The sequence below is a fragment of the Podarcis erhardii genome, assembly GCF_964252035.2.
Source record: "Podarcis erhardii genome assembly, chromosome: 3".
Taxonomy (NCBI): Eukaryota; Metazoa; Chordata; class Lepidosauria; order Squamata; family Lacertidae; genus Podarcis; species Podarcis erhardii.
The window spans coordinates 58,456,246-58,472,466 of record NC_138507.1 but is presented as its reverse complement, the minus strand read 5'-3'; the positions used below and the strand labels follow the sequence as shown (position 1 = coordinate 58,472,466).

Here is a 16,221-nt window from a genome sequence, read left to right as displayed (position 1 = left end):
AAAAGTTTTGGAGTGGACAGTGCCAGTAATGCCTTCCATTTTTCAAACAGAGCAAGCATCTAATTGGTCTTGTCATTCTGCCTTTGGCCCTTGACATTAATATTATCCAATAAAACATATGTGCTGTCTTTGCAAGAGAGAAGGTAGACTAGCAATAATAGCAGGCTGAGCTGCATTTTGATCCTGGTGCCCTTTAATTGCAAACTTCCTCCCCTTGTTAAAGAACTCCCATAGGAACATATAGCAGTTTCCTTTGTTTTTCTTACATAATTTTTATATTATCTTAAACACTTAAGGGTTTCAAGTAGTTCTAAAGCAAAACAGACGGAGTTATTGGGAAGCAGCCACAGCACAATGAAGCAAAAGTACATTTGGTTTCCAGAATAATACTAATAGTGATACCCCAAAAATATTAAAAGTAATAAAAGACCTAGAGGGAAAATGCCTTCACTTGGCACCCAAAAGAGAAGAGAGCAGAGTCAGCATAGATAAACCTCTCAAGGCAAGAGCATTTCATAACAGTGATGTGCAAGCCCAAGGCTTGCTGTAGCAAATGCTCATAACACTAAACTATGATTCAGTGTTGCATGCAAATCATATTTACAATTGATGTTCAGGCCAAAGATATATGTACTCTTAAAGCTTGATGATTCTGTAGTCTGAAACACAAAGTCAGTTGTACACGCATGCACTTATGAATCTAAATAGCAGCTGTGACAAACTTGCCCTAGAACTACAATGATTATGAGATGCAGAATGTTTTCCCCCAGCATGCCACACACAACAGCTGTTTAGGGGCATAACATTTGGGACAAAATTGAAAGCAGCAGAACTTAGCAGGATGAGCAGTAACATAGGATTAATTTGTTTAAGTTTGACAAATGCTTTTAGCCTTGCCCTTTAATATATAGCTTCTTGGGTAAGCTCTTGAGTGCTTTCCCTTAAATTACTGAACCAAAATTTAACTGCGTGTAGTGCTTTGTAATTATTTGGCTGAAAAGCTGGTGTGACCTTTAAGGAAAGAATGCATATGCATAAATGGGCCTGATTTATTTAAATATTTTATACACAAACTATTAGGCAGGATAATATTTTACTTCAGGGGAAAGACTGGAGTGAAAGGGAACAGCTAATGACACAGCTTGGAGCCGCAGAATTCCATTATAAGACATTATCACAGCATTAGTGGGCTCTAATTTGGCATTATTAAATTTGAGGTAAGGAGATTTTTTTTTGTTTAAATGGTTAATTGTACTTTAATTTTTGGGACTGGGAGTAAAAATTATTCCATGCAGCCTATTATATCTTTGTTTTCCTTTCTCTGGAATAGAAATATTGTCCACTGGTGTCCTATTGTCCTTGGAGGTGTCCAAAGCTTTCTGCTTCACTAACCCCCTGCCACATTTCCTAAGGAGAAAAGAAGGGCAGAGGTCAGGGCTTTTAAAAAATCTGCGTTCATTTTGAGTACCTTCAACAACCTGTTGCCCTCCAGATATTGTAAGCTGCAACTCTAGGCCGGGCAAAGACTGTGTTTGAGGCATAGATTCAAAAAGAATAATAGCTAAGAGGCTATAACCAATTGACTGAGTGATCTCTTTCCATGTGTAAGAGTCCTGGTCCTAGTATTTCAGATTAAACCTGGGATAGCTTACCCATGGTCCTCTCGAAGTTTCTGAACTACAGCTTCCAATCACTCCTGGCCTTTGGTTGTGCTGGCTAGGGCTGATGGAAGCTGCAGTTGAGCAACAGCTGGAGTACCACAGGTTAGGTGCCTCTGAATTAAAGGATCTTGGGTTATACACTCTTAAGTCTGAGGAGGCAGGACAGGTTAAAATGGTTGACTAGTGCTTTGTGTCACTCTAATTTACTGTGTGCCTTTCAATTTATGTTTGCCTGAAATCTGTTGGTCAGTGCAGGCAATACTAAGCTAAATAGACCAACAAGGCAGTTTCCTATGTTTCTCTCCAGGATAAGAGACTATCTGGAACATTCATAGTACTCTACAGTTGGTTCTCTTTCTTTATCCTAGTATTTCATGTTAAGTCAGCAAGGAAAGCAAGGGTGTTATGCTTTTGTGCCTGGCACAGACTTTGGATTGTGGCCATAATTGGACACAGTGGCTTATCTTTCACAGTCTGAATGGGTGCCAGCATTTTCTGCCACTCTTAACTATAAAAAGATTTGATGATTAGAGAATCTTTAATCCACAGTAGCAGTTTTGGGTGTCTGCATTCCCCCTGTGGCCGATGGAAAAATTGTAGGGAAGGACTGATTGTCATACCGAATAATATGTGTGTGACACATAGCACTTGCTTCCGACTTCTAAACAAAGAAAGTATACTGGATTTCTGCACATTAATTCTCCAGTGAAGGTGGGCACTTCAGAAGGCCACTTTGCTCATTTTAGTTTAGCCAATGGACCAGTGAAATAATGCACTGTGCTAGGAGCATCCCCTTGTCTTGTCAACTGTCTCCCCTCCCCTCCCCCCCTACCCCCCAGCATCCCAAAAGATTCAGAAAGAGAGAGCACACACTCACACTCACAGCCTTTACTTTTCCAAACTATATGCATACAAAAATAGATTCCATAGAATTAACCTTTGAAAGCACATTGGGCAGTTGTTGGGCAAACAGGTCAGTGCAACAACTCCCACTAGTTCATTCTGGCCAGCAGAAATACTTGGGCTGATGGAACAATCACTTTAGGACAGCATTGAATTCCAGTCATAGAGCTGAAAGAGGAACTGGGACAGAGCACTACTCTTGCAACTTCCTTCTTTGGCTCGATATACTTGTTGAGGAGGAAGGTAACCACCATGGCGCTTCTGAATTCAACTGAGCTCAGAGGTTTTGCAGCGGAAGGCATCAATGGTGTCGCTGTGCCCACATGTGTTGCATTGGCAATAATGCATTTGTGTGCTGATATGCACGTGCTGCAGAGCCCTATGCAAGTGGACTACGCTGTCCTCAAGCTACTCTTGAGAGTCCTGTGACCTGACTGGAAGGTGTTCTGACCTGTGTTGGAACTTGTATGTATTTAACAGACCTTTTCCTCACAAAACAGAAGGGGGAAAAACAGATTAATTAAACTCAGGAAATTAAATATCTGTAACTTTTGATCAAAATAGGAACCTAAAGCCCAGTAATGAAAAGACGGGTGCTTAAATAACATGCACACACAAAACCCTTGATCAAATTTAGATAGAATTAATTAAGGATATAATATTCTGTCACTAAGCTATCTTGAAGCTTTTGACCTAAGTTGCAATTTAATTTTAATACTGTTGATATTGAAAAATTCCTCACAGTTGGAGAAACTAATGCAGCTTGGCATTGTTAACACTTCTTGCTGGGCTCTCCTACTGGCCTTCTATATTTAGGATTAGCAAGACAATTGTTGCCATAGCGTGGATTTATCTGATGACACACATATTGCATATTAAAATAAATGGCAAAATGCTGTTTTCATTTCCTCCAGGTTGCCCACTCCCACCCCTCCAGATCCATACAAAACTAATGTACTCGCCTGGTTTAAAGCTTTCAAAAAATACATGGGCAGAAGTTGTATCTCTGGGGAGGACGGTGGGTGAAGCGGCCAAAGGAATGTCAAACATGACAATCACACAGCAAAATATGTGCTTAAATATGCTGAATTTCTAAGTCATTAAATGCAGTTAAAATATCTATATTATATTGTCTCTTTAGCAGCAAAGCACTTTGGCTGCCTCAGCTCTAAAAAAAAGTCAGAGCTACAGCACTGCATGTGCATTTGGTCACTATTTTCTCCCTCTCCACTGCAAAGTGAGATCTATGTGTGAATCACATTACTGCATGTCACCATAGTTACTCAGGTGCCCACTCCATGCAACTGAAAAGCTACTCTCATTGTGTCTACAGTGTGTTGAAGCCACCTAAAATTACCTAGCCACCATTTACTGTGGTAACATCTGATGTTTGTTTCTTTGAATAGATATATTTGAAAGAATGACTTCATTTTTAAGGTGTTCTTTCTTCTACAAGATGCATGTGGAGCATCTAACATGAATTCCTGAACTGTAGTTTCCTATAAGAAACATTCAATAAGCTGTGTGTTTGAATACCATTACCCCCTCCTGCTGCTTAAGACACTCTCTCAATTAGAAGACTCGAATTCTGTATCCATCCTGACAATCTGCTTTGTTTCTCATCATATTTATGTGCCAGCTGTTCATGACTTTGACAAATGATGTCATTACCCAAGATGGTTGGTCCCCATTTATCTTTATTGCTGTTATGCAAAGTGTCCAGAACAAGAAACTAGTAAGTGCTGACTGGATCTTTAATCTGGAAGGCTATGGTTGGTTACCACCATATAGGGCCACATAGTATCTCCGAGTGACTTATTTAGCAGTCCTAGTTCTGCCTCACTGAGGAACACTACATTTGGGAAAGCTATTTAAAAGTTTGTAAAAGTCAAGTAAATATGTATATGATGATGCGATTCAAATAGTACAATTAACAGATGGCAGGGACAATTGTGTATTTATATTTCTGGGCAACAACATTTGGCAGATATAATTATTTTACAGGTGTTAACTGCCCTTCTATTAAGAAATGGTACATCACAATAGATGCTTCATAAAGTCAACAATTTATCATCTCTTTTCATATCACTTCCATGAAAACCTCCACAGCTAAATTCAGCATATGCAAGTGTACTTTCAGGTTTGAAACAACAGAACTGAAGAATAGGTGTTGAATAATTTTCACACTGGTGACTGAGAAAAGCACCCATGTCTTTCTTTTTTTAAGAAGTTAACAAGTTACAAAGTACCCATAAGTACAAGCAGATAGATTTTGTGGGTCAGCAACAGCTAGAGAGAACTAGTCTGGTTTTGACATAGAAGCTGAATTAATACTAATACCTTTACATTTGACGCCTTGGCATTCACCCTCTTCTCCCTGCATTGAAAAGCATATAGTAGAAGTTATAGAGATATGGAGGTCAGCACCAATCCTTTGTTCAGAAAATCCTGCACTGCTTCATCATGTATCTGTCTTTGTGGGCATATTCTCCTTCATGCTTTACAGACCACTAGTCTTCGACAATTGACATTGGAAATCAGGTGACAAGTCTGCTGTCATGTACTGTACTAAGAAAATACCCTCTATAGCCAATGGGAAATGAAGGAAGATACCTTACTCAGCACATAGGTTATTCTGAATGATTACAGTACAACTAGAATCCTATGGTATGGCATATTTAGGCTAACCATTCACAGTCCACTTAGACTAGAGTAGTCTCATTTAGTGTTGCCACAGCATATAAATGGATTTGTCCTTGGAAGATAGCATGAAATGCTTCTTATCATAATTGCCCATTTTTAGATATGAGTTGATAGTGCTTTTTCAATAGGGTTGTTAACCTATTAACTATTTTAGTTGATGAAGCAGTAAAAAGGCAGTTGATCAATTAGCTAAATTTAATATTACCAAAGCCCAATATCAGTGCTTTTTAAAGATATTGAAGGAAATGTAGCATGACTTGAAAACAAGAGCTATCATCATAGTTAGAACAAAAGGCCATTTTAATCCCCCCCCCCAATACTGTATTGCAGTTAGGGATTAATGAATCAGTCTATTTTTCATCTCTCTTGCTTCTGCAGGTGCTCATCCTAAACCTGTTCAATCCCAATTCCACTAAAACTTATCATGAAATTTACATTTCACTATATATTTTTAAAGGGACGCGGGTGGTGCTGTGGACTAAACCACAGAGTCTAGGACTTGCCGATCAGAAGGTCGGCGGTTCAGATCTCCGCAATGGGGTGAGCTCCTGTTGCTCGGTCCCAGCCAACCTAGCAGTTCGAAAGCACATCAAAGTGCAAGTAGATAAATAGGTACCTGAATTTCCCTACCTTTACCTTTGTAAAGTAGCAAAATATATTAGAGGGATGGTGAAAGACACCTTCATGTAAACCCAGGAACTATTTACGCAAGTTAAATTGCTCATATAAGCTAAAAAAAGTGCAAACAGACCACTCCTGTGCGAAGCTCTTAGAAATGGTAGAATGAGTAATAATGCAGTAGCATTATTCCCTCAATTTTTGTCTCAGATATTAGTGTGCCTGCAAAACATAGCCTCATTCTCATGGCACTTGAAAATTCCTTTAGCATTTTGGTAGGTGGGTGCTTTGGAGCTTACCATATCATTACAAGATAGCCAGGTGGTGTGTGTTCTTTATTCCCAATAAAGCAAGGGTCAGAAATCTGTGGTGTTTTGGATGCTGCTAGACTCCCAATTCCTATCGTTCCCATGCTGGGACTGATGTGCATTGGAGTTCATCAACATTTGGAGTGCCACAGATTTCTCACCCCCTTGTAGTAAAGTCTGAAAAATAATTTGCCCTTTACATTAGCAATCCACTGGGTATGGAAAACAATGATGTCTATAACTATTAGTTAGGTGGCAGGAGGAATAAAGGATTTGTGGGTTTTAAAAGTGTCTAGGTTTGGCTAGCACCTACTTAATTTGGGTACCCAATGCTTTGGCAGAAGAAAGCCGGTGTTCCACATGTTATTATCATTGAAATAAAGGAAAGGGTAATGTTCCTTGATTACATGTGTTCTACTCAAATTATTTGGTCTATAGCCAAAGAGTTACTTTAGGGCCCAGTGGCATTTGTTGTTTGTTGAACTAGCAGAGTTACAAACTCCTTTTTAAATTCCCCTTGCATTTCCAAAGCTGCTGTTGTTGTGTAGCGGTAGGTTACTGGTCAGAAAATCTGGGTCCTTCCTGGGCTGGTAGTAACACTGCTCTAGATCTTGGGACCATGCTGTTTGTCTTAATATTCACCCTGTCCAAGGCAGGGTGTAGAGAGGCTACCTTGCCCTTGCAGCTTGTAAAAATGCCAGCCAGAAGTTTTAATTCAGACTTTCTGCTGCAGTTTCCCCATCTAAGCACTTGGAGGAAAAATGCCAAGCATCAGTCAGAGCTCTTAATGGGCCTGGAAAGCAGTGTGAAGAGAGCAGTGTTGGAGCTTCGAACAAAAGGAAATTAACTTGACCCAAAACTCCTTGTTTTAACTACATCCATTCAGTACTTCCCTCTCTCCCCATCTACTGGATATTTGATATTCTTGGTTTTGAAATACAAGGGAGAGGGCTGCCAGCAAAACTTTGTCTCATTTTCTTTGACTAGAAATCACAGAAGCATGTTAAATGAGCAAAAAGGATTTGATTTCACAGACATGTCTTTATGTTTGGCCTGTGACTCTAATTTGAATTGTCCCAAAGGAGGTTTATATGTCTTGCAGAAAAGAGACCAGTTTTCAAGCAAAAGAAGGACACAATTGTTTTTTGCACTTGAACACGATTTTGCTCTGTTCTGTTTACAGTGGAAGACAGCATGACCCACTTTTCTGACTCTGGTGGCAATATGATACTTGAACAGAGACAGTACAGATTTTTTTAAAAAAACCACAAGCCACCTAAATTATGTTGATTATAATATCAAACAAATGTTTGGGTAATGCAATTATGAATAATTATGAATAATTTACCATGCAACAACTTTCGTTAGTGGCTGTGACCCCTTCCCACATATAGTCACTGACTGACTAATCTCTGTCTCCTAATTCCTGTGTTTGGAATACATATGGGAGTTGGTACCATGTGGGGGCGTCTTATATATGGTAAAATACGGTACATACATTAATGCAATTTTGCCCAATCTACATATTTTTATAAAGCAGTTTTCTGTAATACAGTTTTGTGTGCTATTTTCAGTAATATATGCACACTTTACCATTTTTGCATGTATTACCTGGCTGGAAAACTACTTTTCAAAATTCAGAGAAGTGTGAATTCTGAAGGATGGCATATTGTTTCAGAGAAGTGTTTTATATAGGTTTGCCTTTAATTGCAAACTGAATCAGTTTTCTCATCCATCAAAAGTGTCTGCTGAACCTTAGGAAATGATAGCATTTGCATGTCTCGTTCTTGTCCAGGACCCACAGAGACACCAAGTCTCAGAACACATGCTGATGGCCACCAGAAAGAAGCCTGCATTGCACTCTGGGGTCTTCCTTCATTGAATAGTCTCCCTCTTAAAAAGCATGTGGTTTTGTGTTATCAGAATCAAGCCTGTGGGTTGCAGCTTTCTAGAAAAATGGTGTAAAAGTGCAACATTGATTTGTTTATGATTTTCTGCAAACCCTCGGATCTGCTTACAAAATATGCTTATGTTGAACAAAGCTCTTCCTACTGTATGTAAAAATTAAGTTATTTAGCATATGGTATGCCTTGGTTGATTTGATATGTTTCGGCTCACATTTGGCACTTCTCAAAATTCAGAAAAGATATGCAGATTAATTCATGAAAGCAAACGTGCATGTTCCCTCTGGTATATTTTAAATTAGAGAGCAGACCTCCAGGTTGTATTCAATGCAATTTTCACACAAGTTTGAGCCTCCTCCACTGCAAAACAAATATTGGATGCAAAAACAAAAATGGCCAGCAATTGATACAGATGGCAAGATTTCCCCTGATAATGACTATGCCAGATTTCTTAGAAACAGTCAAATAACTCTTGTGTCGTTCACCTCTAAGTGCATGATGTGCACTCAGTTTTCTCATAACTTCCAGTCAGAATCAGTTGGTCCATTCCCACCCATCTGGCACCCAAGTCATGAAGCGGCTCTAAATGGGCAAAGATGTGGGGGAAAGGAAACTGCATGTCTTCCCCTTGTTGAGATCCATGAGCCCCAAAACATCCCTGGAAGTCTTCTCACTCCAGTTGTGATGCTTTGAGTCACATGTTGCATCATCCCCCCCCCCAACCTAGTGCCTTCCAGATATTTTTAAATACAACTCCCATCACTCCCACCCAGACTGATGAGAGCTGTTATTCAAAACATCTGGAAGGCACAGTGCTGGGATAAATTGGTTTGGAGCTTCTTCTTTTCCACATTTCCCTTAATATATGAACCAGCAGTCAGTGTGCTAGATAGAATACCTGATTTTCTGGTCTCTTCGGGCCCGATGGTTCTATAATTTGAAGACTGACACTTAGAAGCAGCAAAGATGTAGCAGCTTTTGGGGTGGGGGAGGGCGCGGAATTGATGCTGCCCGACTCAATTGCTTCCTAATGTTAAAGACAAACTAAATACCTTAGAGAAATAATCTCAGAAAATGCTTGTGCCATGTACAATTCAAGCAAAGCTTTTCTGGCGTTGGTTTGTGTTTCCTGTCACATTTTTTGTTTCTTTGCTGTTTCATTTTCATGCTTGTTGACATGCTCATTCACATTTTATTATACCAGATAGGTTTGATTCATCTGGAGGAATGAGTTTAAAGAGGTCACACCTTATAATCATGCTAGTATTTCCACTCGTTGAAGGCTATATATTTTCTTTTTAATTTAAATGCTGGAAAATGCTCTCGGATTACTACACCTAAGCTGAGGAAATCAATGGAATTTATTATCAAGGGATGTCTAATCTCCACAGCTAATACAAGACTGCACAGCTATTGATTACAGGTGAGGGATACACAAACTGTTAATCATGAATGGAGGCTGCAGAATAAACATACCATCAGATAAAAAGACAAGTAATTGCCAACAGTGCAGTTATATCTTTGTCTCTTTGCTCTGTCTCTGCAGCAGGGACAAATATATTTTGCATGCATAAGTATATGCGTTAAAATATATTGATGATCCCCTGGTTTCTGTTGAAGCTATGATGAGACTGCTGATCTTAACAGTAAGTCCCCTAGATCCATAAAGTTAATTAATAATAATAACTAACGATAATATCCATAAATTAAGTCAGGTGTTTTCTTTAGCTCCCCACAGTCAGTAACAGATTTACTCCTTTCACCTGGAAAAAGGAGAAAACAAAAAGCTAATAGTTTTTCATAAACTCAGAAGAAAAAGAAAGGTATAGAACCACTTCACTCCTTATGTATATTTTAGGTAGGTGATCCCTTGGTTTTCATATCACCCCTGAGATACAGTTATGTAGAATTGGTTGCATGTTGGCATACTAGGTCTGTATGTATGATACATTCTAAACTTAGCAACCATGGAATGATGGGCAGTCCACTTGTGAATCAGGAACAGGTTAAGCAACAGGAAGCAAAGAGTAGGAATAACTGGACGCCTGATGGAGGTAGAAAGTGTAGTCTCCCAAGGATCGGTGTTGGGAGCTGTGCATTTTAACTTGTTTGAAAATGATCTAGAGTTAGGAGTGAGCCGTGAGTTGACTGAGTTTGATGATTATACTAAATTGTTCAGGGTCAGTAAAACAGAAAAGGATTGCAAACTTAGTGAACAGGCTATAAAATGGAGAATGCATTTGGTGCAGACAAGTGTATAGTGATATATATGTTGCAGTGAAAAATCACAATTTCACATATACGCCCATGAGATCTCAACTGGCAGTGACTGACCAGGAACAAGTCCTTGTGGTCAGAGTGGATACCTCAGTGAAGATGTTGACTCAGTTTGTGGCAGCTGTGAAAAGGCAAATTTCATGCTAGGGATTGTTAGAAAAGGAATGGAAAACAGCCAGTACCATAAGGCCATTATACAAATCTATAGTGTGACTACTGTGAACAGTTCTGGTCATGTCACCTTGAAAAGGATATTGTAGAGTTGGAAATGGTTCTGAAAAGAGCAACCAAAATTATCAAGGTGCTTCCTTATGAGGAAAGGGACATTTTAGTTTAGAGAAAAGGCAAGTAGGAAGCAACATGATAAGTATATAAAATTAGGCACAGGATGGAGAAAGTGGGGAGATAAAAGGTTTTTTCTTCTTTCTTAACACACTAGAATTTGTAGATATCCAATGATGCCTAATGATGGAAGATTCAGCACAGACAAAGTAAAGCACTTATTCACACAATCATTGTTAAACTGTGGGCTTCACTCCTACAGCAGATAGTGATGGTCACAAACTTGAATTGCTTTAAAAGAGGTTCAGGCAAGATAATGGATGGTAAGGCTGTCAGTGGTTACTAGCCATGATGGCTATGCTCTCCCTCCATGGTTGGAGTCTATATGCTGCTGAATAGCAGTTCTTGGATACTGCTGGAGGAGGGAATTTTCATGCGCCTGGATCTTGCTTGGTCACTCTGAGAACAGGATGCTGGACTTGATGAGCCATTGATTTGATCCAGTAGTCTCTTATTTATTATATTCTTAACAAGCCCTTTATGTAGTTATCTTTCCCAGTCTGTATTGATACTGGAATTGTTTTTAGATGTTTTAATTGCTTGCTTCCCTGGGCTCCTTTGAGAGGAAGAGCGAGATAAACATTTTTAGCAACAATGACAATTCAAGTCCTTAGCCAGCACTGTCAGTGGTCAGGGATGCTGGAAGATGCAGTCCATGTTGGTACAAAGAAAAAATAGGTACAGTGGTACCTCGGGTTACAGACGCTTCAGGTTACAGATGCTTCAGGTTACAGACTCTGCTAACCCAGAAATAGTACCTCAGGTTAAGAACTTTGCTTCAGGATGAGAACAGAAATTGTGCGGCGGCAGTGGGAGGCCCCATTAGCTAAAGTGGTGTCTCAGGTTAAGAACAGTTACGGGTTAAGAACGGACCTCCGGAACGAATTAAGTTCTTACCCCGAGGTACCACTGTATAAAAGGAGAATTCCTAGATGCCAAGATCCTGGTTTGGGGCATCTACTCTTTGGTGAGAGAACCCCAGCAGAGATTTAAAATCGCAAAACAGGCAGCAAAGTAAAGTGTGGAAATATAGGCTGTTGGACCTTAAAAATGTGCCCGTGTGAGTTCCAAAACTCCCTCTTCCCCCAGCATTTAAAAAGACCACATGTTTGGTAAGTTTAAAATTGGTTTACTTACAAACGCTTCAAAGGTCAGGCTCTTGTGCTTTTCCATTTTTCAGTCAAAAATGTTGCATAGGCGGTAAAACTTGACTTAGTTGCAAAGTGATGAAAGTTCCTAAATTATTGGTATTGTGACTCAAGAGAGGATTGTTAAAGCCATTAAGCTAAGAGGCTAACAAGCAACTTTGTCTCGTCACACGTTGAGCTGCTTGGATAGACTGGGAACAAAGGCTTGATTTCCTAGTCTCTCCCAAGGTGAGCTAAGCCTGGCCAGATAGAATGCTAAAAACTCTATAGTTTTTAGCATTCATGCATCAATCAGACTTAAGCATGTTGGTTATATGAGACTGGATATCCCACTGTCCAAGACATTTGAAGGGCACCATGTTTACTCCCCTGATCTAGAGCATCCTGGAAGGAGATGTGTAAGGCAGCTTTTGACCCCTAAACCATCTTTTTTTTCCCTCCTTTTTTTTTTTAGAGAAATATTCATTCCTGTGTTTTTAAACCGCCCTGTGATCCTCAGATAAAGGGTGGTATATAAATATAATAAATAACAGAGAATATATTTGATCTCAGGATGCTTTGAACATGTTCTCTGTTCTTTCTGGGACAATGCTGTATTTCCTTTGTGCATGGGACCTTATTATTCTGTGCTGTTCTAGCCACCCCTTCCTTAATCCTAGGTTTGCACTACTTTGGTGAGTCTTAGATATTCTGGAACATCACAAAAGATTACTTGAAAAACAACCAACTGGATATTTACTTGTGAGCTACCCATCTTGAATTATATCCTATGCTACCAGGATATGCGGGCAAAGAACATGTCTGTACTTAAAGGTTGGACTAAAGTAGAAAGGAAATAATTCAAGCACAGTAATTCAGAAATGACCTAGTTGGTCATTGTCATTACAGTTTGACTTATCATAGTATGATTCAGCTCTTGTAAAGTAAACCAATATTATTGTTCTTATAGTGCAGAAGGAGAGAAGAGGTTGACAGAAGTATGGCAACCTTGGCAGGTTTGAGGTTGAGAAAGAATTTGATCCTGTAACTTCCAATATTGTAGGTCACAGTCATCGCTACTATGCTATGTATGTAAGAGGCTTTTCCAGTGTCCCATGAACACTAAGTTGTGGGCCAGTAGCAAGTCACTACGTACCATGCTTGTGAAATCTTTGGTCTGGCTTCTGATTATGTCTTGCAGTTTGAGAACAAGAGAGCGCAAGGAAAGAAAAACTGCTAAGGCATCAAATATTCTTGCTGTTCTCTTTATCGTCATCCTTTGCCTTTGCTATGAAATTTGTTTCATTGTTTTCAATTTCACACTGACAAATGTGAATGTTATCTTTTGACCAGAAAAGCCACTTCCTTTTATTTTAGATAAATGAAACTGAAATTGTGCATTCTCATCAACCTATGGGATTTCTCTTGAAAAGCAGCAACAGCAAAACACTTGTCATGCTTGAGTGTCCTATCCTTGTGTACATCTTTGAGAAATAGCCTTTTTGTCACAGGCCCTGGGACATACTCTGCTTTTCTTTGACTGACAGCAGGTAATGTGTTTTATCATTAAAATTGGTTCTGAGGAGAGCACGTGACTCTCCTTTTTTCTTTCCCAACTGTGGAGGCCTTTTTGTTTTGAAAACAATCTCTGAATAAATGGAGATAATCTCTACAAAGGGGCACTGATATTGAACTGTCATATTGTGTGTTGCTTATCAAGCGCTAAAGAAATCGAATTTCATTTTAGCCATTATCTAGAGCTACTTATTAAATCATTCTGCTGTTGAAAGGTGGCTGATGGGTCAACAGGTTTTGTGTCTTTTCTTCTATCTGTCTGTCTATTATTAACCTTTAGAGAATACTAAAGCTATTATTCATTGTATCTTATAAAGTGGTGCTCAATCTTCCTGATCCATAATGGTGTGTATGTGTACCTGCCATGGCTATAGTCTCACTCTTATATATGCAATTTTTGTATTGTTGCCTGGGAATATGTGGAATTTCTCTTTCCTTATTACTATTGAAGAAGCATCAGTTTCATCTCTGATACGAGGCTTAACATTTGATACTAAATAAATTATCCATCACCAGTGATTAAAAGTAAACCTTGTGGTGTTATTGAAAACAAATAAGGATGGGCACAATTCCTACAATTCTTCCTTTCTCCCTCCTTCCCTTCAACTTCCTGTTTGGACCTCAGTGCATGTGCATTGCAACACAACAGTCATTATACAGAATAGAAGGACTCTCCACACTGCTCATGCATTTATACAACCATTGCACTCCTCCTTGGGGGACTGATTGTGCTGAATGGGACCTTGCGGAGGACAGTGATGGCTTAGAAGAGTGCATGAAAGATGGCATGGACATCTCATTTGTGTAATTGTCAGCTTGCTGCAGTGTACAATTTATTTTTTATCCATAAGTATAAAGACACATAGCACTACATTAAGCTCCAGGTACTAGCATTTTGGATTTCATACAGTACTATACAAAATTACAGAGGGCAGTGTGGTATTCTTGTGTGAGAAGACATTACTAGGCTAAGATCAATAAAACTGCTATTTTCAGTGGGGTAGTTGTTATGTTAGTCTGTTTTACAGCATCAAAAGCAACAAAGGCACCTTAAAGACTAATGAATTTATTATGGCATAAACTTTTGTAGACTGGGGTACAATTCATCAAAAGCTGGGGTTTGTGTTGATCTTTGATCCAAATTCTATTACCTACATTCTATTTCTCTTGGAAATAAATGAATTAGCAGTTTATTTCAAGTCATAAATGGTACATTACGGCATGATGTGGCTTACTTCATTTGAATGCGTTAGATGAGAGAGCGGATATTTTGTGCTGGTTTAAAATCATAGAATTGTAGAATTAGAAGGAATTCCAAGGGTCATCTAGTCCAACTGCCTGCAATGCAGGAATCTCAGCTAAAGCATCCATGACAGATGGCCATCCAACCTCTGCTTGAAAACCTCCAAGGAAGGAGAGTCCACAACCTCCCAAGGGAGACCGTTCCACTGTTGAACAGCTCTTACTGTTTAGATTATGGTTTAGCTTTTTGTTTGGATGAACACTTTTATTGTTTTTCTATTTTTATGGTTTTATTGAATATCTTACGTATTTTTATTGCAAATCGCTTAGAGAGTTCTTGTTGGGTGATAACGCCGAGGCTGGTGCCTCCCCCCCCCCCCATGCAGCGTCACCCGGGATTCATCCCTCCGGTCTCCCATCACGTTGATGTTGATGTGACCCATATCCAAGGACATGAGCACACGACTAGCAGAGTCCAAACAGAAGTGCAGCCTTGAGGAGTAACATCTAAGCCTAATTTATTGCAAATTAAATCAAACAGAACAAAGAAAAATATGGCCTCTCTCTCTGTCTTTCTTTCTCAGAGAGAGAACTGCAAAAACAATGGCTATACAGAGCGGAAACAGTGTATCTACCTTTTCACTCACACGACTCCAATAATCAGTGCTGGAATGTAAACAGACATGTGATGTAACAATCCCACACATCTGCAGCATGGGAGGAATGGAATTCTCAACAGTTCTATGGATGTGTAACGTGATATATAAATAGCACACTGGAAGCAGTGGTAGAGAAACCCTCTCCGTTACCCGGGGCGGGGCAGCCCGTACGGAGTGCTCATGTACGGCATCCCATACGGATTGCGCATGTGTGGCATCCTGTACGGAGTGCACACACGCAGCAGCCCGTATGGATGCTCTCGGCCGCTCTACAGCTGGAGGGAGGCAGGGGCCATCTTGTCACACACACACACACCCCAGATTGGCACCTGGGGCAGCCCCCCCCCTCCACCCCCCCCCTTCCTACACCCCTGACTGAAAGGTTGCTTAAGCTGAGTCCTCACTTAGCAATGAGTTACGCTTCTTTTCAGTCTCTAATGCACAAAGAGTTGTACATTAGGAGAATAGGCATTCCTTGAATCTAATTAGAAATTTGATTGGGTGTGTATGAACAAATAAGCTTGTGAGCCTCTGTGAATATGAGAATAATAAAAAGTATAACTTGATGCCCTTTGGAAGTATTGCCTGCATCTTGGAGGCAAAGCCCTTAGATAGAATTGAGTTGCAAATGGGCTCAGCTGACACTCCGTAGGGCAGCGAAGCCCGGAAGAGTAATAAACGGAGCACATTAGTTCTCTTCCAGTTTCAAATGAAATTATTCTTAATGAGATGCAATTAGGTTTTTTTGGAATTTACTAAACAATCTAGCGACCTCTTATCTGGCAACATAATTATTAGGAGATTACTTTCTACTGAGGCTCTGCAGATGGAGGCTTTGTGGTGCAGCAGTTTAAAACAATTCAACCTGATCTCCAGAGACCCTGTTATGAATGTTGCTCCGA

The 16,221-nt window shown here is 39.7% G+C and overlaps 1 protein-coding gene and 1 long non-coding RNA gene across 17 annotated transcripts in view; one reads left to right on the top strand and one right to left on the bottom strand.

Moving 5' to 3' along the window:
• LOC309338807 overlaps positions 1 to 10,017 on the bottom strand; it is a 39,661-nt gene extending 29,644 nt beyond the window's left edge. The window contains exons 1-3 of one of the 3 annotated variants that reach the window (XR_014155050.1): positions 9,984 to 10,017; positions 8,996 to 9,124; positions 4,905 to 4,941 (exon numbers count right to left, since the gene is read on the bottom strand). This is a non-coding gene — a long non-coding RNA (uncharacterized lncRNA). Of the gene's footprint in view, positions 1 to 1,304; positions 1,408 to 4,904; positions 4,942 to 8,995; positions 9,125 to 9,983 lie in introns of those variants that run through there. The other 2 variants (XR_014155052.1, XR_014155051.1) reach the window with 2 other exon arrangements.
• PTPRK (protein tyrosine phosphatase receptor type K) overlaps positions 1 to 16,221 on the top strand; it is a 341,149-nt gene that overhangs the window by 227,082 nt on the left and 97,846 nt on the right. The gene's annotated exons all lie outside the window — the stretch shown is intronic.